Source organism: Macaca mulatta, chromosome 5 (genome assembly GCF_049350105.2).
Source record: "Macaca mulatta isolate MMU2019108-1 chromosome 5, T2T-MMU8v2.0, whole genome shotgun sequence".
NCBI classification, from domain to species: Eukaryota; Metazoa; Chordata; class Mammalia; order Primates; family Cercopithecidae; genus Macaca; species Macaca mulatta.
Genome location: NC_133410.1, coordinates 40,282,044 through 40,306,719, shown reverse-complemented (window position 1 = coordinate 40,306,719; position 24,676 = coordinate 40,282,044). Strand labels below are relative to the sequence as shown.

At 40.9% G+C, this 24,676-nt stretch overlaps 1 protein-coding gene across 29 annotated transcripts in view; it reads left to right on the top strand.

Annotated features, from left to right (window-relative positions):
* The window catches only part of APBB2 (amyloid beta precursor protein binding family B member 2), a 408,181-nt gene that overhangs the window by 155,351 nt on the left and 228,154 nt on the right, over positions 1-24,676 (top strand). For 5 of the 29 annotated variants that reach the window (XM_078003326.1, XM_078003314.1, XM_078003322.1 and 2 more), the window contains exon 1: positions 1,977-2,038. The exons of the other annotated variants lie outside the window; for them this stretch is intronic. The gene's annotated coding sequence lies outside the window, so the exon portion shown is untranslated. Of the gene's footprint in view, positions 1-1,976; positions 2,039-24,676 lie in introns of those variants that run through there. 29 annotated transcript variants of the gene reach the window in all.

Sequence of the window (24,676 nt, the reverse complement as noted above, 5' to 3'; positions counted from 1 at the left end):
CTTTTTCTTTTCTTTTTTGAGACTGGGTCTTGCTCTGTTGCCCAGGCTAGGGTCCAGTGGCATGAACACAGCTCACTGTAGCTTCGAACTTCTGGTTCAAGTGATCCTCCCACCTTAGTCTACTGTGTAATTGGGACTACAGATGTGTGCCACCGTGCCTGGCTAATTTTGTTTATTTTTTGTAGAGATGGGGTCTCGCTATGTTGCCCAGGCTGGTCTTGACCTCCTAGGCTCAAGAGATCCACCCACCTCAGCCTCCCAAAGTTTCTGGATTACAGGCATGAGCCACCCTGCCTGGCCTAATGTATCTATTCTTCTATAGGCTTTTATTTTTTTAAGCTTTCGTTTTTCATCACAATATATAACATTTGAAACAATAATAATGCCATAAATTAAAAACATTTCGCAGTGATTGTTTGAATTCCTTTATAATCACAAAATTCATGGACCCAGAAGAGAGGTCCCCTGGGTATGTGTCTGTTTAATATGTATTAGGGAGAGAGTTCCTGGCTTTTACGTCTTAGCCTTCTCCAAAGGAGGAAACTCTTTCAGTTCCCTCAGGGATGATCTTCGATGTCTCACAACACTGACATTTTCCCGGCAGTCTTTTGGGAACTGCTATAGTTGTAGCCTTTTCCTATTTGTCGTTACCCCTGATTAACCTAGGAGAAAAATGATTCTTCCCTTTAATTATCTATCTTTATTTCTATGAAGGGCAGTGTGTCTCAGACTTACTTCTTGCTCCCTGCAGTCTTTTGGCCTTGGACCAGTTGTATAGATATTTGTTTTTGTTGCTTTCCTTTGGAACCTGTGGAATTTTGGCTCTAAGTCAGGGGAAATTTGGGGTAATTCCCCATAGTGCTTTTGTTCCCATATCCTTTCTGTAGTTATGCTTATTCGTATTCACTTTTAAGTGCCATTACCTTGTGCAGCTCAGTTTTTTTCTTTATAGAAAAGTTATGGCTAGGCTCATGCTTATAATCCCAGCACTTTGGGAGGCTGAGGTGGGTGGATCACTTGAGCCCAGGAGTTTAAGACCAGCCTGGGCTTCATGACGAAACCCTGTCTCTACAAAAAATATAAAAATTAGCCAGGCATGGTGGCATGTGCCTGTAGTCCCAGCTACTTGGGAGGCTGAGGTGGGAGGATTGCTTGAGCCCAGGAGGTACAGGTTGCAGTGAGCTGAGATTATACCACTGCATTCCAGCGTGGGAGACAGAGCAAGACTCTGTCTCAAAAAAAGAAAAAAGAAAGCAAAGAAAAGTTAGAACCACCCTCAAGTCCTCACCCAGACAATTGCTTGTAAAGTAAGTCAGATAGTTAAAAGCAGTAGCATTTTATAGCAGTAGGGAGGGATTGCTGATAATAGAATAGGGATTCGGATCAACAGCCAGCATTAAAGCCAGCAGTGTTGGGGTAAACAGCTTTTCACATATTTTCAGATATTGTTGGTATCTCCAAGGGTGTTACAGTTTTACTCTGAAATTAGCAATTTTCATAGTGAGCATCATCAGAATAAAGTTTACACCTGCACCCTATATAACAGGGATCTGCAGACTGTAGCCAATAGGTCAGATCCAGCCTATGCTTATTTTTATAGGAGCTGAGGGTGGTTTTTATATTTTTAAATGGTTACATTTTAAATGGTTATATAAGCACCTACATAATCTCTTTTTTGTCTCTTGGCCCTCAAAGCCTAAAATATCTGTGATCCTGTTAAGAAAAAATTTGCCTACCCCTGTGTAGAAGAAAGTTGGAGGACATGTACTGCCATTGATCCAAGTGAAATTGTTAGTACTTGAGCATTTTTGACATACAAAAAGGTTAATTTCATATGGTTCAAGCTAATATATTTTGAGGACATTGTTCCTTCACAGTGGTTAAAATGCTAACATTTGGGCTCTTGAAGTGGAAGAAGTAAATTTACCTGAAAAATTCACATATGTGTTCTTGCTCCTTTTTTCACCTCAGAGAATGACACATTGGCCATCAGCTGAGTTCCTTTCCAGAGATTACCAAAGGGCCCTGAGCTGCACAGGTGTGTGCTGTCCAGTAATTGCAAGGAAGCTCTTTATTTTCATTTGACTTATTTCTTACTAAGAGCTCTTTATGAGAAAACTGTCTTCTTACTGGGTGCCAGAAACGTGCTACCTGTGCTCAGCATAGCGATTGCTGCCCTGAGGCCTCTACTGCGCTTGTCACTTTGTGTCTTTTTTCTGGTGGGGGGAGAGAGAGTGGCTGCTTTTCCAGGGAGCACATAGCTGCATAACACGTTGCCTGAAACGCCCTTCCCTGGAACTAGAGTGTGGTTCGTACCCTCTCATGGTTTCCATCTCTGATTTCTTCTCCCATTGTTGTTGATCCCTCAGTCCAGGCATGAACACTGTTACATATTTTACTTGATTTGTTCTCCATTCCTCCCTTCTACATACTCCTTTGTAGCTTGCTTCTCCTGATCATTAAATAAGATTTGGCTGGGTACTGTAACCCCAGCACTTCGGGAGGCTGAGGTGGGTGGAGGTCAGGAATTTGAAACCAGCCTGGCCAACATGGTAAAGCGTCATTTCTACTAAAAAAAAAAATTACAAAAATTAGCTGGGTGTGGTTGTGGGCACCTGTAATCCCAGCTACAAGAGAGGCTGAGGCAGGAGAATCGCTTGAACCTGGGAGGCGGAGGTTGCAGTGAGCCAAGATTGCAGCATTGCACTCCAGCCTGGGCGACAAGAGCAAAACTCAAAATAATAAATAAATAAATAAATAAATAAATAAATAAATAAATAAGATTTGCTTGTTGAAACCTCAGGCTGACGTTCTGTAGAGGCTACTCATAGCAGAAATAAATGTTAACCTTGGCAGCTGTCGCTGCCCTCACATAAGGCAGGAAAGCCAATTTGACCTGGGGCCTCCTCACCAGCCTGTGTCTGAACAGGGCCACACTGTTCTCTGGAGAAGGGAAATGATTTCAGTAAAAAAAACAACAGCAACATGCCATAGAGTTAATAATTTTATCATCAGGTGTGGTCGGAATCATCAGTCAAGGGTCAGCAGTGCATATTGCTGTGCCCTACATTGGTTTTGAGGCTCGTATGTCAGACTGCAATTTTAATTTTCTTTCCTTCTGTTTTGAGATTAGTCTGCCTTTCCCGGCTATCTCCTTTCAGGACAGAGTGCTGCTGTTGGATGGAATGTGGAATGGCATCCATTGAGCACGAAAATAAGAAGTAAATAGCTAGAGCTGTTCTTTCCTGACTTTTCATGCAGATATTTGTGTTTATGTTAAAACTCCAGTTTTAAAATCAGTCATGTGCCACATAACAATGTTTCAATCTACCGTGGACTGCATATACAACAGTAGTCCCGTGAGATTGTAAGACCCCATTTGTCCTGTACCTTTTCTATGTTTAGATATGTTTAGGTACACAAATACTTATCATTGTATTACAGTTGCCTGCGGTATTCAGTACAGTAACATGCTGTACGTGTTTGTAGCCTGGGAACCCTAGGCTCTGCCATCTAGCCTAGGTGTGTAGTAGGCTCTGCCATCTAGCCTAGGTGTGTAGTAGGCCGTGCCATCCAGCCTAGGTGTGTAGTAGGCTGTACCATCTAGGTTTGTGTAAGAACATTCCATGATGATGTTTGCACAGCAATGAAATCGCCCAGTGATGCCTTTCTCAGAATGTATTTCTGTTGTTCAGCAACACATGACTATATTCTAGGAATTGCTAATAAAAATTGCATATTTGTTCATTTTTGTCGGTACCTATCCATTCCTTTGGATGACTGCAGCCACCGCTGTAACCTCAGCTGTGAGGATCTGGAGTGTTATAATAGCTTCCAGACCTTGGCCTGCAGTCTCTTTGCCTGCAAATTTAACTCATGCATAGTGGCCAAATGCATCTAACTGAGGCATGGCTCTCATCATGCCACTTCCCTGCTGAAATTGTTTAGTGTGTACCCACTAGTTTAAAAGGTCACCCTGGTATTTGAGTCCTTTAGGTCTCCTTTCACTGCTCCTTATTTTTATTACCTATTACTCATGAGGAGTGATCGTTATTGTTGTTGGTATTATTACTATTCAGTAGACATTTATAGTAGTGTGCGTGGGCTGCTCCTGCCAGGGTACACCCTGTGCCTTTGGGTCACGTGCCTTTGCTCCTGCTGTTTCCGCTCTGGTATGTGGATCCATCTTTTGGTAACCCGCTAAAATCCTGCTCTTGCCATGGGGTGCAGCAGAGTCACTCTCTTTCCCAGGGAGTTTTCTGGTTTCCCCACTGGAAGCACGTGTTCCTGCAGCTCTTAAATCTCCCTCTTGATGCTTGCTTGTGTCCTAAATTCCTTTTATATTTTGGCACATGTATATGTCTGAACTCCAGCACTAAAGTCTTTTTCATTTCCCTTCTCTCCTCTGTGAGTGAGGACACTATTTTATCTACGGTAGTTGCTGCAATATTTGTGGAGTCATCTTGGGCTAAGGGGTGGAACTGGATAATAACCATCCTCAGAGCCAGTGCCAGCCAAGACTAAGGGGGAGTAATCGGAGCCTGATGCAGAATAAATGCTTAATAAATATATATCAAATGGATGAATGAATGAAGTACTTGCTTAGAAACTTAACTCAGCATTGATAAGGGGAGAAATTATTTGCATATTCCAAGTTTTTCCAAATCCTGCTTTCCAACACACATGGTTCTCTCTAGCTTTAGTTGAATTCATGGTAACTTTTTCCTGAACAACCGCTATTTACTGTTCTATTTCTAGCTCTTGGGCACAGGTTTTGCCAGTTGTGTTGGCTGTCTCTTTTGGTAATTTGTTTCTTGTTTGGTGTTAAGCTTTCACTGTAAGTCTCTTCATTAGAGGTTGTTTGATGTGGGAGTCCCGTGCAATGAGGATTGTACAATCCCAGCACTTTCTCATTTGCCTCAGTTAGTGCCCGATGGGTGTCCTAGCTTTTGGACCAGTGTTATTATTATTATTATTATTATTATTTTAATTTTTTTTTTTGAGACAGAGTTTTACTCTTTGTTACCTAGGCTAGAGTGCAATGGCGCCATCTTGGCTCACTGCAACCCCTGCCTAAAGGGTTCAAGCAATTATTCTGTTTCAGTTTCCTGAGTAGCTGGGATTATAGGCGCCTGCCACCATGCCTGGCTAATTTTTGTATTTTTAGTAGAGATGGGGTTTCACCATGTTGGCCAGTCTGGTCTCGAACTCCTGATCTCAGGTGATCCGCCTGCCTTGGCCTCCCAAAGTGCTGCGATTATAGGTGTGAGCCACCTCACCCAGCCTAGTGTTACTGTTTTCTTGGCTCGGGAACTTGATGTTCCATGGGTGTTCTGTATTTGGATGCCATACCTCTACATGGGAGCTGTTTTGAAATTTTGATTTCTTGTTGGTGAGATATGACCCTTTGTTCTCCAGGGTTCATCAGGATCTCAGCCCCTACACACTAAGCTTATCTCATGTTCCGATAGCCTTTTACATCTTCAGAGCTTTAACTTCCTCTCATCCGACTTTGAGTTCTGTCTTTGGTTCTGGCCCAGGGATTTATTTCTTGTGATTTTGAATGTTTTCTTAGTATTTACAAAGTTGTTAATGATCTCTCACTCAGTTTTTCCATGTATTTGAAACAAGCAAAGCCCTTGCCTGTCATCTCAGCTCACCATGTTGGTTGCAAACCTTATTACCACAGTCCTATTAAAGAATTTTAAGATATTTTAGCCACCAAATTGCAATCCCTGATTTCTGCAGAACTTTAGATGTTAAGTATTAATTCAGTGAATGGGTGCTCTGCAGATTCCTCTCCGAGATGCCATGAACCTGAGTAACCACATTTTTGTAGAGTAGCATAGTCTCATCCGCGGCTACCTCCTTACTTGTAGATCACTTTCTGTGCATGTCTCAGAGTCAGTCAGTTAGGTTCTAGATTTTTACATGGCATATGAACCCAACCTGTAAAATTGGTGATCTGAGGCCTGTTGATTGCCATTATTTTCAGATACTCAGAAATACAGACCTTGTTTTCACATACCTAGTAAATAATGTTACAATAGTGTTACATCATTACATCTTGATGTTGACACTAGTAAAGAAAGGTTACTTCTATTTATTTATCTTTCACTGAAGAAAGAAATTAAATTTCAGTAGTCCAAATTAAATCCCTTCTTTGTAAATTTGCTCTTGCTTTTTTTTTTTTAACCTCTCTTGTAATTTACTACTTCCAGGGTAGAGATTTGCATTCTTATTTTGTTGTAATAAAAGAGTGTCCTTTTTGTTTGGATGCTCTGGATCTATCACTTTCCCTTTTGCTAACAAATGGAGCGGGACTAAGAAGCCCTGTGACAAGTCTTCACCAGGAGGAATCGGACGCCCTGGAAAGAAGCCTACCTGGTGTCTGCTTTTGTTGCAGAATGAGACTCTGGAAACATGCCAGAATAGTCTTCGGAGGGACTTTAGTCCATTTTCCCTTCCCTATACTCCACATGAAGAGGATTAGGATGCTGGGGATAGGTCAGAAGGGGTCCCATGTGTGTCTGAAAGACAGGCTTTGCCTCTGAGAAAGATGAGAAGAATGTATCATCCTCAGGGCAGGAGGCACAGCACCTCTGCTAAAGGAAGAGCAGTGGCGGGGGCGGGCGGAGGAAATGCCCCAGCCAGACTGGGGAAGCTTAAGACCTATCTTATGTGAGCAGCCTCCGGAAGGGAAAGGAGAAAAGCATGCAACTTTATGGGGCCTCATTTTGAAACCAAAGCAAAAGGACTTGTTTTTCCAGGTTCTTGGACACTTGCTCATTTATGCAAACCTGAAATTGTCCTCAGGAGGAGTGAACTCCGCTGACCTTCCTTTGCACAAAAGGCCACAAAAATCAGTGCAAGATGAAACCAATAGAGTTCTAAAGGAATGACTTGGCATATTTATTTCAGAGTCATGAGATAGGTCAATTTGTTGTTTGCCTCTGTAGCTTCTAGACCTTTCTGTTACGAATATATACTAAGGAAAAGAAAACAGCAACATATACTATTGAATATTGTATTTATTTTTATTTTTGATTTTGAGACGGAGTCTTACTCTTGTTGCCCAGGCTGGAGTGCAATAGCGCTATCTCGGCTCACTGCAGCCTCTGCCTCCTGAATTCAAGCAATTCTCCTGCCTCGACCTCCTGAGTAGCTGGATTACAGGCGCCCACCACCACACCCAGCTAATTTTTGTATTTTTAGTAGAGACAGGTTTTCACCATGTTGGCCAGGCTAGTCTCAAACTCCTGACCTGAGGTGATCTGCCCGCCTCTTTGGTGTAATCCCAAAGTGCTGGGATTACAGGCGTGAGACAGCACGCCCTGCCTGAATATTTTGTAGATGATGCTTTGTTAAAGGAATATCTAGACTTTTTAGTCTGTCTCTTTTGATTTTATGGAAAATACTTAAGTCCATGGGATTCCATTTGTTTTCTCACCTAAATTCTTTCCCAGGAGTGTCCAAGTTTTGGGAAAGTTGACCCCCCTCTCCCAGAGTACAATAAAATTCTGCAAAGAGCTTAAGTTACATATTAGTTATTTGGAACTGAATACCAATAAATCTAACATGACTTGGCTAACTGGAAATCAGACACACCTGCTGCCATCCTATCCTTGTGACTTGGGCTTGGTTAGGGGTAAAGAGGATTTCCTGTTGTTTTTGAACAAGAAATAGTAGCTTTTTGTTTTGAAATCACTGATCCTCACACCACAGGATCCAGTTTAAGCAAGTAAGCAGGATGTAGTTTAAAGACACCTCCTTTTTTTGAGGGAAAAGGTGTAGTTAAAAGGAGATGGGGTGACCAGAGCCAATTAATAGGTAGAGACTGTATTTGCTATACTCCTAATACTGTGTTGACTTCCCTGGGGTATTGAGAAAAGTTACATATTGCCCTCAATGCTTATATATCATCTGTGGATGTGACCAAAGGTGATAACTATATCATTTAGAATCAATTTATGTGATATAGCAGTTTAGAGGAGAGGAAGGCTGGTAAAGATGTGTGCAGTGAGTAAAGCCCAGGAGAACACAATTTCCAAAGCATCTTCCTCCAACAGGACACAGTGGTCTGGGGAGGAACGCAATTCAGATCAAGTTGTTGGCAGATCAGGTATGGGACTGCAGGTCTTCTGGCTGGGATTTGAAGGACACATTAAATGGGACATTATGGAGGGATCTAATGAACTGGGATCAAATGAGAAGGGCCTAGGGGAGTGCATATGCTAATGAGAACAAAGAGTGTGTTCATAAGAAGAAGTTACATTTATTTTACTTATTTTATTTTTTATTTTTATGTATTTATTTTTTTTTTTTTTTGAGGCAGAGTTTCGCTCCTGTCACCCAGGCTGGAGTACAATGCTACGATCTCGGCTCACTGCAATCTCCACTTCCCAGATTCAAGTGCTTCTCCTGCATCAGCCTCCCACAGGCGCCTGCCACCACGCCTGGCTAATTTTTTGTATTTTTAGTAGAGACAGGGTTTCACCATGTTGGCCAGGCTGGTCTTGAGCTCCTGACCTCAGGTGGTCCGCCCACCTCAGCCTCCCAAAGTGCTGGGATTACAGGGGTGAGCCACTGCGTCCGGCCAGAAGTTACATTTATTACCGTTAAGTTATTAGCACTTATATAGGCACTGTTCTGAGCACTTAATGTGCATACTTTTATTCTTCACTACAACTTTGTTACATAGATGCAACTATTATCACTTAATGACAGGAAACTGAGGCACACAGGAGCTATAGAAGCAACTTATTTGTGCCTATACAGACAATGGTGAAGCTGAGATTTGAACCCAGGCCTTTTGGCTCCAGAGTCTGTGCTTTTAACCACACTGTGTGCCTGCTTCAGTATATGAGAGAGGACTGGGAGTGGGGTGACAAGCAAGAGAAGTTGTTGGGGAGAGAGGAAGTTCCAAGGTCAGGATTGCAGTGGAGCGGGTCCTAGGGCTACAACGTTCATTTGGTGGCCACATGGAGGAGTTGGTGGTATAGAGGGTAGTGACAAGTCAACCAAATCAGGCAAGTCCTGGAACCAGGATGGCGAAAATAATAGTCCAGAGCCCTTACTCTGTGCTGGGCACTGGGGATAGAGCAGTGAAGAGGTAGATGAGGTCTCCGCTCCCGTAGTACTTCTGTTTATTCTAGTGATGGAGACAGGTGGTAGGAAATCCTTCCCAGTAGAGGAGATAATTGTGGATTGTGGTACCTGCTATGGAGGAATGAAGAGTGTGATGGAGGGATACTGGGCATGGCCCACATTATGTTGGGTGACCAGGGAAGGTGTCCCTGAAGAAGCGATGCTTGAGCTGCAATCTGAAGCATAGGGAAAGCCCAGTCTATGAAGAGCCGCGAAAAGCCCATTACAGACCAAGGGGTATGGACTGTTTAAGGAATGGCAAGGAGCCAGGGTGGCCAGAGCATAGCAAGTGTGGTGGGACCTGGTGGGAGATGAGGTTGGAGAAGGCGGCCTGGTCAAATCAGAATGGAGGGCTTTGGTAAGGAGTTTTCAGCTGTTTCCTAAGAGCAGTGGGGAGCCACTGAAGGTTCAGTAGGTGCAGGGCATCTAGGGTGCTAAATGGATGTGCCTGTTTGATCAGGGAGGGGCAGGGAGGTGGCGAGAGCAGCGTGCAGACAGCACATTTAGGAGGCTTCTCCCCTGTCTGGAAGCTTAAAGGTTTGAATCATGGCTAACATGGCTTTTCTGCCTGGGAAACAGCAAGCTGCACCTCAAAGCTTCTTAGTGGTCAAGTTGTGATCAGAGTTCACAACAACAAGACTTCACACCCACCTTTTAGCCATTGACTGCCCATTTATACCTGACTCTACAGAGAGAGAAAAACCAAGGCGTATGAACTTAAAAGATTAAGCAATTTTTATTTGTTTGTTATTATAGGTATGGGAATTTGTAAAACAGTTACTTTATAGGTAGTGGATGCTTTTGATATTAGGAGCAGAAAACCCTTTATTGGATGATTTTCTCCTTCCCAAGATGGAGACTCAAAATGGAGATACAATTAATTGCCCACTCAATGCCCATATCTTGTTTCATTGTTGCTCATAGAGCCATAGTTTAATTCAGGGCAGTGTGGAGATCAGCCTCGTCAGTAAATTGTGATGATTAAGCCAATATGCCAATCCTGAACCCTGATTTTCCAGCATTCCTTGTAGCGGATGTGGCCCTGTGACCTACTTCTGGCCAGTAAGACCTGAGAATAAGTCCACTAGAATGGGGGCGAGGTTGCTGGGAAAGCATTTATTGTCTTTCTAAAGCCTGACAAATGAGCTTGTCCATACCCTTCCTTGCTTTCCCATTCTTTCTGCCTTGAATGGTGATGAGGTGCCTGGATGTACAGCAGTCTTCATGTCACCATGAGGTGACAACCATGAAGGAAAGTCCAAGAGCCACAGAGATATCTGCCTTAAAGTTGTTTTCAAACCAACACCTGCAGCCCTGGGTTTTCCAACGCCTTTGTATTTGTTGAATTCACTGTTAGGTTTTCTGATACTTAAAGCTGAATAGACTGTTAAATGAAGCTGATATGAAGACGCAGATGTTATGAGTCTTTTCCTCAGTATTGTGACAGCCTCATACATGTCCTTGATATTCAGTATCACGTTTATCTTGTGTGAAAACAGTCTTTGAAAAGAAAGCTGTAACTTGTATTAAAAGTTGTTCACAGTTCAAAGTGATGAGTTGTGGAGTTGGAAATGTAATTTTCAAAATAAATGAACGCCTCTGTGTGAACTTGCTGTAGCAAGTACCATGGAGACATACTTCATGGGCAGTATCTTCCTTATGGCCTTTTTTATGATGGTCTTAGTTTTCTGGTGAACTACATTGTGTGTATTTATGGCTTTATAGGAGATTATAGCAGTACTAGGGGTAATAGCATAAATAGTCTGATTTCTTGAAAATGTTAAGCTCCAACAGGCTTTATTGGATTTCAAGGTAATGGTATTATTAAATTTTCTGCCACTTTTCAAACTTCTTGTGGCTGAGTTCCAAGCTGCTGCTTTTAAGAAACTTGGGGGCTGGTTCCGCTCATTTATGGAAAACAGTTATCCCGGGGGCCGGGCGCGGTGGCTCACGCCTGTAATCCCAGCACTTTGGGAGGCCGAGACGGGCGGATCACGAGGTCAGGAGATCGAGACCATGGTGAAACCCTGTCTCTACAAAAAATACAAAAAATTAGCCGGGCACGCTGGCGGGCGCCTGTAGTCCCAGCTACTTGGGAGGCTGAGGCAGGAGAATGGTGTGAACCCAGGAGGCGGAGCTTGCAGTGAGTCGAGATCCCGCCACTGCACTCCAGCCTGGGCAACGAGCGAGACTCTGTCTCAAAAAAAAAAAAAAAAAAAGTTATCCCGGAATTGCTATATTGAGGGGCGGGGAGAAGTAATTTGAACTGTTTTTTTTTTTTTTTTTTTTCACTGTCTTGGATTTGGGTATAACACTCGGAATTACTTTCCACATGGAAGGTAGAAATGGCTCTGCAATATGTATCATGGAGATAATATAAGGTATTAAATGAAAATTGTCTTCTCTAGTTTATTAGGAAAAAAACTAGAAGTCACAGGGTCATCAGATTGTAAAGAGAAAAGAATTTTGCGTATCACATAGTAAAATTTCACTTTTTTCCCTAGCCTTGGAGACTTGAGACCTGAAACACTTTCAGTTATTCATTTAAAAAATAAAAATATGTGCAGTTACCCTGTGTATCCTCTTCTTTAATGAAAAATTGTTCCAACTGGGCGCAGTGGTTCACGCCTATAATCCCAGCACTTAGGGAGGCCAAGATGGGTGGATCACTTGAGATCAGGAGTTTGAGACCAGCCTGGCCAACATGGTGAAACCCCATGTCTACCAAAAATATAAAAAATTAGCCCAGTGCTGGGATTACAGGTATGACCTACCATGCCTGGCCCAAGTGAGATTTTATTTGGTAACCAGTGAAAAGCTTAAGAATACTCATGTTGGTGACAGTTAACACTTACACAGCAATTACTGTGTGCCATCACCATTCTGAGTGCTTTATACACACTCTCCTATTTAATTCCCACAACACACATTTGGTATAGATATTCTCATTATCTGGGTGCCTGTAATCCCAGCTACTCAGGAGGCTGAGGCAGGAGAATCGCTTGAACCCGGGAGGCAGAGGTTGCAGTGAGCTGAGATCATGCCACTGCACTCCAGCTGGGTGACAGAGAGAGACTGTCCCAAAAAAAAGAAAGAAAGAAAGAAAGAAAAATTGTCCTGAAGGAACAGGAAACACTGTATAACCCCAAGAACCTTGACAAGAAGACTTTTTAAGTCACTTGTTTCAACTACCTCATTTTATCGAGAATAGAGGTTACTCCTTTAAGGTAGAACAGCCAATTAGCCCTTGGGCAGGTAGGAACAAGACCACAGAAACGGTTAGGTATATTGACATCCTCAGTGCTGTTGCTGGAATTAATGATGGCAGTATCTTAAGTGGGATCAGTGCTTGATCTTGTCTCTGAGAGCTGTGAGGGTTTGACAGACACTGATACGACACGGGGCGTCCCAGGCAGAACAAATGGAAGAGGCTTGTAAGTGGGAGATGTTTAGTAGCTTCAGTATAGAGTGAGGCACTGGTGTGGTGCCCTGCTTGAGATCGGGTAGCAGAAGAATGGCTTATGTCCATGCAGATTAGGGACAAGTTGGGGTTAGTTTGACCCATTTGGGACAGAATGTAGAGAGCTGTAAGAGCCCATCAGTGAAGTGAGATTTTGTTTTGGTATGTATATGTGTGTGTGTGTATGTATGTATGTATGTATTTTTGTACTGACAAGGTCTCGCTATGTTGCCCAGGCTGATCTCCAACTCCTGTCCTCAAGTGTCCTCAAGTGATCCTCCTTCCTTAGCCTCTAAAAGTGCTGAGATTACAGGCATGACCTACCATGCCTGGTGCAAGTGATATTTTATTTGGTAACCAGTGGAAAGCTTTAATAATACTCATGTTGGTGACAGTTAACACTTATACAGCAATTACTGTGTGCCATCACCATTCTGAGTGCTTTACACACACTCTCCTATTTAATTCCCACAACAGACGTTTGGTATAGATATTCTCATTATCTCCATTTTACAGTGGAGGAAACGGAGGTTAGCTGACTTACCTAAAGAGACACTCAGAGGAAGCAGTGGAGATGGAATTCAAACCTGGGTGGCCCAGCCCCAGGGTCCTAGCTGTTGATAGCCTGGAGCTAAAGGTGGTAGATGCTCTTAGGAAGGTGGCTCTGCAGGAGAGTACAGTTGGATTGGCATGAGGGCAGACAGGTGATCAGAATATGGACTGTAGGCCTTCGGCATGGTTAATAAGAGCCTGGCCTAGATGGTGACCGTGGAAATGAAAGGATGAGAATTCACATGTTACTAGCTTCAGAGGATGGATTAGTGCCAGGTTTCTGACTGGTCATGGGGCCAGGGAAGGATGGAGTCAGAAATGTCTGGGATATTGCTTGCATGTCCACCTAACCCAATTAGGGAAGTTGAGAGAAGATTTGATGGGAGAGCAATGATTTATTTTTACAGAGCCCTGTTTTCCTACCTTATGACCAACTAGTGCAGTGGTTCTTAACCTGGGACTCTGGAGAAAACCGTCTAGAAAAGAGATGCACGTAAGTGTGTCCTAACAGATTTCTGTGAGTTTTTGGACTCTGCCAAGCTCACACTTTGTTTTAGCATGGCCTTGGGCCCACAGAAGGTCTCCAGTGTTTTGAGGCAGTTTGTGGCTGAGGCACTTAGAATTCTATGGTGGCTTGTCCTCTTCCCAGCTTAAGGATCTGTGGGTATGAGCTCAGGAGGAGGGGATGGGTGTGTGTCTGCATTTTAGAGACCCGCCTTTGTTTTAGCTTCCCTGGCCCTGATTCCTGACTTCCGCTTTCCTTCCTGCCCTTAAGTTCTGTTGAGGAAAGCAGGAGACTGTAGCTGGTGAAAGAGGAGGTCCTTGGTGTTTCTTTGTGAGCTCGCATCCTGTGTTGAGGGAAACACCCTGTTCCTGGTGGCGGCCTCCGGGCTCAATTCTTCCTGCTGCTGCCTTTCTGAGAAATGTGACCCTGGCCAGGTATGTCTTCTTGGAGGCTTCTAAATGCAGGTCCCAGCTGAAGGACTGAGAAGGAACAGCAGGTTGTTCCAGGATAAGTAGCTGATACCTTTGTGGAAAAAAAAATCCTGATGTGGATGAGAGAACGTAGAGCCTCACAATTGGACTTCTGTTTCATGACCATTTCTCCCTCTCTCCCCTTCTTCTCCTTCCATTCCTTCTCCCTCCCTCTTCTTTATTTCTTATTAGAAGAGTTGCTAATTGTGCATGGTTAGTAACTGTGACTATACCTATTTTTATCTTCGACTATGGTTTTCAGTCTTGATTTTTCAGGGAAAGGTAACATTGACAAGTTGCAGGAGCATTAGGGATTTGTGGAATTTGTAGGAATGGCTACATAGGGAAGATGAAGGGAACTAGAAGTCTTGGCTACCCCTGTCCTCCAACCCCTTAAAAACCTCTGGAAAAACAGTATGCATGTGTGGGTTTCAATCCTGCTTCAGTCAGCAGCAGAATGTCCATGCATGTGCCAGTTCCCTAAACTCTCATCTGTAAAATGGGGATGGTGATATTTACTTCTTTCCAAAGGGTGTTGTGATACACAAATGAGGCAGCATATGTGAAGAAATTCTAAGCATCTCTCTTATCTCCTTGTTCCCATCTAATTAAAAGTTTCTGTACTGTACGTTGGAATGATCCCAGAAATACTAGGAGAGAGGGAGAATCTAAGTGCTATGTTAAATTGCTTTTTGTGTGTTTATTCCATTTCTACATAGTAACCATGTGAGGTAAATATTTTTATTTTTTGAGAGGAGAGAACTGAGGTTCAGAGAGGTTTAAAACAAAATAGCTTCACCACCTGCTACATATGTGGCAGTTATTTACTATCTTGCTGCCTGTTACCACATCTATAAAATGAGGATAATAATAGTTTTCTCTCCACAGAGTGGTTGTGAGGATTGAAGTGATTGATATATTAGCAATTACAGGGTGAGTGTCTCTTATACAAGATGTTTGGGACCAGAAGTATTTTGGATTTCATATTTTTGTTTTTGGATTTTGCAGTATTTGCATTATACTTACCAGTTGAACATCCCAAATCCAAAACTCCAAAATCTGAAATGCTCCAAAATCTAAACTTTTGGAGCACTGACATGATGCTCAAAGGAAACGCTCGTTGGAGCCTTTTGTATTTCAGATTTTTGGTGGGATGCTCAACTAGTGTTATCATTAAGAAAACTGCCAAATGTCTTCTAGGCCACTGTTTGGTGAAATCTGGAATTGGTCATATGTATAATGTGTTGAAACGGGATTTCACTATAATTTTCTAAACTAAGAGTGGATTTGGTTTTCGTACAGAAGGATTGAGGAAGTGATGTTAGACGTATCATGAAAACTTCAAAGGATTTAGAGAATGTGAGGAAAAAAGAAGAGATCCGGGGATAATTAGGAGGCAGGTCCAACGGTAAGCTCTGTGTTGCTGTTGAGATGTGGTTGAAGAGAAACCATTACCTGGTTCCTTGGTTATGATACCTTCTCTTGGAACCATCAGATCAGAGAGAGATAAACTGAGCGAATGAGGTCTTTGGAGTCTCCATGTTAACAGCTTCATCCCACTTTCTACTTCCTGAAAGAGGCAGTGGAGTAGAATGTTAAACTAAGGATCCTGGGATCATTAGACCAGGATTGGAGCCTGGGCTCTGCTGCTTTTCAACTTCCCAATGTTAGGCAAGTTTTCTTAACCTTGCTACAGCTTGGTGTCCTTCTGTGTGAAACGAGGAGCATCATGGTGCCAACGTTCTAGGATTTGTGTGAGAAATGAAAGGGATCATGAACACTCTTTGTATTTAGCCCAAAGGATGCCCTCAACAAATGTTAGATACTTAATATTTCCTGGGGCCCTATCCCTGTGGGGTTTGGTTAGGCCCCATAGGCAAGCCACAAGTGGCAATATTTGGGGGCAGTAGCCTTTCTATATAAATCCTGACCATGACCATAAAAGACTTATGCCTCCTGTCCCTGTTTCAGTTAACAATCTCTGGCATAGAATCTTTGAGTTTCCTTTGAGACACTTTTATCTGTCTCTCTTTTCTCTCAAAAAGCATCTTAGAGCTTGTAGGAGAACAGAAATGGAGTGTCGAGTATCTTACAGTTGGAGGAGAAAAGAAATTTTTTTCATCTTCTACTGGGTTCAAAACACCTCATTCCCCTTACTCCAACTTTTAATTTGCTGCACAATGAGACCTTTATATCTGGCAATGGAGCTATTTAAACAAAATTACATTATAAACCAACAATTTTGCAATTCTGCTCTGTAGTATACAGATATTTTCCTCTTTATCTCAACTGTTCTCACTACCAAGGCAGGCTAGGGGAATGAATGACGAGTTTCTCTAAGAAAAATTAACAGGTAACAAAAGTGAACCAGGTTCCTCAGAATCACAGATCAAGAACACAAATCGCATGTGTCCTCACTCCCCACTCCAGTGCTCTTTCAGAAAGGCCATGTTACCCCTCAGCCTTCTTTCCCACCCCTGTGAATAAAGCCTGCCAGGGGTTGCATCCTACCTGGGAGGCAGGGGTTGCATCCTACCTGGGAGGCAGCTGCCCTTGGGACAGCTTCCCTTGCTGATGTAGACTTTATCAAATAACCTGTGTCAGCCTCATGGGGAACCATGAAATCCTTTCAAAAACTCATGCATTCTACTTCAGAGGAAAAAAAAAATCTTCTTGGCCAATTTAGCAAGATCCTTGCTCCTTAGTTTCCTTTAATTATCTTGATTTTTTTTTTTTTTTAAACTGGAGAAGACCATCTGCTTTATGAGGCAGTTCATCTCCTATGTTTTCTCTAATAGGTCTTTGAAGGCCCGGTTAAGCAAATTAAGGCTTCATCTCATTCTTGTTTGGGATCATTTTGTTTGGTGATTGTAAGTCACTGCCACTGGCATATCTTGGTTATATATTTGAGATATTTGCAGTGTAGATTTTACAAAGAGATGTTATCTTTGTTCCATGAATTACAGGCACTGTGAGCCATTTTCCATATAGTGCCAAACTACACAGCAGGATTCTTTGCTTTTTAAATTCCTTCCTCTCACTACAAGAAGTCCTATTAACATGTTTTCTGAGCTATAGAGTAAAATCTGTCAAATATAGCATGGAAAGCAGATGGGTGGTTGCTGTCGTCCTTTTCACAAACTCTAAACCTAATCTTTCTTAGTAAAACTCAGCTTTGTCACCTTCTTTTACCCCATAGTTTTCATTTACGAATAGAAGACATATGTGAGGGAGAGGGCATTTCTTTATTGATTTTTTTAAAGATACAGGGTATCTATATACCCAGCTTCATGTACAAACCTTTTTTTTTTTCAATTTAAAAATCTTTTTCTCTGAATATAAAAATGTTTTATGCTCATTATGAAAAAACTTAGAAAAATAACAACTTATAAAGTATCAGAAGACCGTTTTCTAAATCCTGTCACCCAGAGATACCACTATGAACATTTTGATGAACTCTTCTATTCATTCCTTTAGCAGTGATTTATTGAACATCTGCAATGTGCCAGGCACTAGGAATATACTGATGAATGAAACAGACATAGTCTCTGCCCTCATACAGGGAGAGAGAGAAAGACATTAAATAAATTATAGAAATTATATAAATATGAAATTTTATAAAAGTACAGAACACTAATAAGGTTAAATGCCATATAAACTATTTTTTAAGAAAGAAATAGAGTAAAATCCCTACTGACAATGAAAACATGCCAGAAGACATGCTCAATTAAAAATGATTAAAACCATAATATTCTACTTCAGAATAATTAAAAGAGATTATTACAAAATTATACAGGAGATGAAAGAACAGCATAAATCTGAATTAGCAAAACTCAGAGACAAGGAGACAGAACTCAAGAAAGAATTAGAAATTTTTAAAAAATCGTTTAAAAAATAAATTCTAAATTGGAAGGAGCACAAAATCAACTAAATACCACAAATATTGCCCTAAGAGAAATAATAGAGGGTGAAAAGGAGGATAAAGTTAAAAATCCAAAGGAAATGAAGAAAGAAGTAAAATTTGGGAAAAGTTGACAAATATTGAAGATAGACAAAGCAGATCCAACATACAGATAATAGGAGAGGAGAAAACCAAAGCAAAGGTGTGGTACAAATGATATATTTTAAGAAAAGTTTTCTGGAAAAAAAAATTGAAACTACGTTTTGAAAGAGAAAATCATGTATTTTAGAATATCACCTTAGAACAACCAATACCAAGATATTCTAATAAAACTCTTGGGTTAAAAAGAAGAAAGAAAAAGTCCTTTGGGCATCTCGACAAAAAAGGGAAAAACAGTAATAGAGAATTAGATTGTTCTTAGACTTTTTACAGAAACTCTTATGCTGAAAGAAAATACATACCTAAGGTATTCAAAGGAAAGAAAATGTGAGCCAATATTTTTATATCTAGCAAAATTGACCTTCAAGCATAAAGAACACAAACTTATGAACATGCAAAAAAATCAGTGGAGGAAATATTGCTCCTCATGAGCTCCTCCTAAGGAATCTTCTACAGAGTGAGCTTCAAACAACAAAAATAACAAGAAAGATGTAAGATGAGCTTGGGACATCTCAAGATAATAAATAGGTAGCAAGGAAGCTATCAAAGATTATTAGGGTGTGTCACAATGACTTAGGAGCCAACTTGAAGAGGCTCCTACTGGCCAAAAATAAAATTGCAAATATGTTTAAATCCATGAGGTTATGATATGAAAAAAAAAATTATTGGTTCTGCAGTATGAAAAAAAGGTTAATGGAGCACCAATTCATCATCTTGAAAGTAGTTAGGAAGAAATCAGCTTCTTTCTTACATGAACATGAACTGTACCACTGGAAAACCAAGTGGTAGATGAAGGAAAACATCTCCTAAAATTTTTCCACCCAGTAGATGAAAATGAAATTAAATAATTGGAATATCACTATTTTCCAACCCCTGTGGATTTAGGGGATTTAGGCATTGAATAACAATGGCTGCTAACATCAGAAATGAATGAAAACCAGATACCATGTGCTTCCTAATGAAAGATCATACCACCACAGACTGAATTTCGGTCTGTTCAAACCTCTGAATCTAGCTCCAATTTGCAGGAAATTCAGAGGTTGGAGAAACGAGTTAAACATGCACCACCAAAATTCATACTGTGGGAACTTCATACCTCAGACAGCCCAGATTCTTTAACAAATTAATTGTAAGGAAAAGAAAAGGATAGAGGCGATATAGATTAAATGTAACTTAAAAGACATCAAAAGTTTAAAAATAGACAACACTTATGCTGAGTAGGATTGTACACTTGGGTAACAGAATCATAAACAAATGCCAGGAACTGATTACCATGATTACCATAAATTCAAGAGTTTGTTTACTTTGGAGGAAGGGAAAGTCATGGATGGCCTTCTACAGTAACAAGCGAAAGCTGTGTTTTGATTAAGGTGGTAGTTATGAGTGTTTTCTTTATAATAAGCTATTTGTTTTGTGTGGTTCTCTTAATCTGTGTTTTATTTTACCATAAAAAGATTTAACAATATTTTTATAAAAGAATGACAGTATACGTACTGCCTTTCTCCCAACTTTTATTATGAGAAGTTTCAAATAGAAAAATGGAAAGCATTGTGTAGGGAATGCCTATATACTCATCATACTGTTTTACAGTTAGTTTTTTTCATTTAGTATTATTTAGTAAATATCTTTCTGTGCAATTAAATACAGAAGCATCCTCACTTTTAGATGATGCATAGTATTCATTGTAGGATGTGATCCTTTATTTAATCAGTTTCCTAATGATGGACATTTAACTTGTTTTTGATTTTTTTCTGATAGAAATAATGCTGCTTATTTGTCCTTACAATAAATACCTAAAATTTGCTTTGTCACAGCATATTCTAATATGCAGAGTATAAATGCTGATGTGCTGTGAATGAACAGTTAGCAGTAGAGACTAAAGATGCAGGCTAGATTGATCAAGACAGCCCTGTGTAACCTAGGGAGGACATAAACCTCAAAGAAAAGACTAAAAAATAGATTCCCCCCTGCAGGATCCTCACATAGCATTATACCTTTCCTGGATCAATTTAGGTTTCATCCCACAGCTCTTCTACAATCTCATTTGGTTGTTGTGGGTATAACCAGTGTATCATTTATGTATTGCCACAATTAATGCTGCATAACGAAGTAACCCAAAATTCAGTGGCTTAAACTGTAGCCATTAGTATTTTTGGGATGGCTGAGTGGTTCTTCTTGTAGTCTCTGCTGAGCTCACTCGTGTGGCTACAGTTAGCTGCAGGGGTAGTAGACAGATCTGCTGATCTTTGCAGTGGTCTTTCACGTGTTTAATGGTTGGCTGGCTTAGGGTGGTCAAAAATAGCCTTGGACCAAGAAGATTTAGCCATCCTACCTAAGTCTCCCAACACCCTTCCGACAGGCCTAGGCATGTTCTCATGGCAGTAGCACAGATCCTGTCTTTTTCAGGAGAGTAGAAATGGATCCATACATTCTGAGCTTCTGTGTCATCCCATTTGCTAACATCCAGTTGGCCAAAATAAGTAACACAACTGAGACCAGAGCCAGGGGAAAGGGATTGCAAGGTTACAGAGCAGAGGGCAAGGATGCAGAGAGGCTGTTGATTGGGGTCATTAACTTAGTCCTTTATAGTTGTCCAATAGCATATTTTCAATTGGCACATCTTAGAAGCATTAAACATTGTAGTTATTTCTAAATTGCAGATGTTAATGCCTTTGGAATATGAAAGTTGGGGATCAGGCCAGGCACGGTGGCTCACGCCTGTAATCCTAGCACTTTGGGAGGCCGAGGGAGGCAGATCACGAGATCAGGAGATCAAGGCCATCCTGGCCAACATGATGAAACCCTGTCTCTACTAAAAATACAAAAATTAGCCAGGTGTGGTGGCACATACCTGTAGTCCCAGCTACTCAGGAGGCTGAGGCAAGAGAATTGGTTGAATGCAGGAGGCAGAGGCTGTAGTGAGCTGAGATCGCACCACTGCACTCCAGCCTGGGTAACAGAGTGAGACTCTGTCTCAAAAAAATTAAAAAAAGAAAGTTGGGGATCAGGTATATTTGTGGGGGAAGCATAAAACTTTTGCTTCATTGAAAAAATTTCTGATTAAGTGTTATAAAGATAACTCTTAAATGGAAAAATCTACATTTAATGTTATGTCTTGAAAATACTTCTTTTCCAGTTGTTGGTGTTTTCCCCTGGGATACATTTCAGAAAATAGGGTTTTTTTTTTTTCTGTCTTTGCATGTTTTTCTTTGTTTGATAGTGTTCTTGGAACTGGTTTCGAAATCTCACTTGGAGAACACAGAATGGAGTAAGATAAAGAGCTAGGATCATAAATCAATGTCTTTAAGTATTTTTGCGAAAGATAAAGAAATTAGTGATAGGATTAGTTCTTGGACCTTTACTGCCACAACTTTTTTCTCTCTGTTTTAGACTATATAAGTAGTAAATTTTAGATCTCTCAAAGTTGTGATTTTTAACAGCAAGTATGCAGTGACTAGCTCTGTGAATGGCAAAAAAATTATTACCAGTAATGGTTAATGTCCCAAAAATGTAAGAAATTCAAGTTTATTCCCATAGAGTACAATGTTATATGCCAATTCAGTGTGTACACTTCTGTGCAGAAATAAAAACACTGGAATAAAGTTTTGCATTACATGTACTTACTATATACTCCACATTATGCATGCATTACAAGACTATGCACGTTTTACTTGTTTAACTGAAACTGCATGTATTGCACTAAGCAGGCAATTTAAAGGATTTTTGTTTTAAAGCAGTCAACTGTTGTTGAATTTTGGTTTATTTTCTGACTTTAAAACCCACCCCCAAAGTGAGTTAAAATTTCACACATGTAGCCGGGCATGGTGGCTCATGCCTGTAATCCCAGCACTTTGAGAGGCTGAGGCGGGCAGATCACGAGGTCGGGAGATCAAGACCATCCTGGCTAACACGGTGAAATCCTGTCTATACTAAAAATACAAAAAATTAGCCAGGCATGGTGGAGGGCGCCTGTAGTCCCAGCTACTCAGGAGGCTGAGGCAGGAGAATGGCATAAACCCGGGAGGCGGAGCTTGTAATGAGCTGAGATCACGCCACTGCACTCCAGTCTGCAAGAGCGAGACTCCGTCTCAAAAAAAAAAAAAAAAAAAAAAAAAAAATTAAATTCACATATGTTCTCAAGTATGCTTTATTTTGCTTTTCTGAGCTACAAGCAACGAGAGGACTCAGGTTTTGCCTGCCAGCAGTTGACAGCCCCCTTTGTTTTTAGTTGCCATGTACATCAGAATGTTGGACACAAACTTCAAAAGAACCCTAATAATGTGGTGAGAATTGTCTTGTGGCATTAATTAATTTAGGCTATTTGAGTCAACTTCAAGAGAAGAGTCCAAAAAACATGGTGTAGCGGTTTTGAGCCTCATTTTTAGAGGTGAACAGCTGATGCCAGCTCCATCACTTGCCTCTGGTGGGATCTTTGGCATGTTACCTAACCCTCTGCTTCCGTTTCTTAATCTGTAAAACTGACATAATAACTGTATCTTTTTCATAGGGTTGCTGGCGGTGATAAGTGAGATAATCCTTATCAAGTACCTACTTAGCACAATGCCTGGCACATAATAAGCATTCAATAAATGCTATATAGCGTTAATACTTCGGAAGGACCCGAGTCATCTGATAGAAGTACTTCGTTTTATAGATCTGGAAATAAGGCTTAGTTCTCCAGGGGAAAATGTTTAAAACCTTAAAGTAAGAGGGAATCAGTATGTATTTGTAGATAGATCTAATCCTGGAATGCAATGTCTACTTTAAAAGTATTCATCACTAATATAATCCTGTAGATTTTCGAGAGTATCTGCCGACAGTTTTTCTGACAGCCTTTCCTCTGCTTGGCAGGTTATGATGATGATTTCACTAATGTCAGAAAGATAATTTTCTATATAATTACAGTTTTTAGCTCCATTCTTGGACTCAGCCTACTATTTGTGAATGTTTTCACAAGAAATCAGCATAGGGCAGAGAAAGGATACAGAGGATGTGAACTACCAAAATTTACTGGGTACTTACTTAAGCCAGGTATACAAAGATCTCCAGGACACTGCTTTTGGTCCAGAAAGCTTACAGCCTAGTTGAGGAAACAAGCGTGGGTAAGAAAAAAAATAACAACAATAATAGCAGTGAGTATTTTTTTTTTTTTTGAAACAAGGTCTCACCAGTTGTCTCACAACTCACTGCAGCATTGAACTCCTGGGCTCAAGCAATCCTCTTGCTTCAGCCTCCCAAGTAACTAGGACTGCAGGCATCTGCCACCATGCCCGGTTAGTTTTTAAATTTTTTTGTGGAGATGGGGCTCTCACTATGTTGCCCAGGCTGGTCTTGAATTCTTGGCCTCAAGCAATCCGCCTGCCTAGGCGTCTGAAAGTGCTGGGATTTATAAGCGTGGACCACTGCATCTGGCCTTAATTAGCATTTACTGAACGCTTAGGATGTGCTAGACACTAAGCAAAGCAAACAAGCAGCCTATGATACCCCATTCTGTTGTCTTAGTAATTGTCAGATTGATGGTAACCACAATTTACAGTCCAACAAGACAGTCAAATAGGCTTCCAGACATTAAGTATTGGTTCAAGATCATATAGGATTTAAGTGTCAAATGAGTTAAGAGGAAGAGATAACTCCGGGCCAAGGTCATAATTTTCAAAGTTGGGGTTTGGGGGTGGCTAGAACTCCCACTAGGGGAGTGTGGAAGGGGCCCACTATTTGAATCGGGTGGAGACCAGGGATGATAAATGTCTTGCAGTACTTAGGACTACCCTGTACAACAAAGATTGCCTTACTCTGCAGAGCTTTTAAATACCCTAGCAAATATTCATGTAGTTAAAGACATTTTTGTATAATTATCTGACCCTAGAAATTCTAAACTTGGTTTTAATATACACTATGTGTTCCAGAAGTGAAAACTCCTTCTCATTTAAAGACAAGTGTATTTAATATTTTTTGGAATATTCCAAAGAGTTGTTCAGCATTTTGCAATTGATGTTATTGGCAGCAGTGCAAATCATGTCTGAGTTGTCAATACAACACATGCCTTTTTCAGTCTGCATTTATAGCTGTTGCACTAACAATGGTTCTACACATAGGTGAGTGTCTGATACCTGTTTGTTATGACTGCTGGAATAGTCATGCCAGAGAATTTGCTTATTGAAATGTTTCCCTCCTTTTATTCCCCCTTTTCTAGAATTTATGTGTTCAGATAGGTTATATTATCTGTGAATATCACTTTAGGATAATAAAGGGGTTATTATAAGCTATTTGTATAGAAAGGGAGTATTGGGTTTTATAGCATTGCACTGAGTTTCTAGGGAAGTAGCTATTTGAAGGTAAAGAGGATAAATGAGAGATTCTAGAATCAGTTGGGTCTTAGATTGTTAGTGGTTGAAACAACTTAATTCTGGAGATTTTAGATAAGGTGGTGATTGTGACCAGAGCAATGTTTATCTGGCATCATAGATCTGCAATAGATCCGG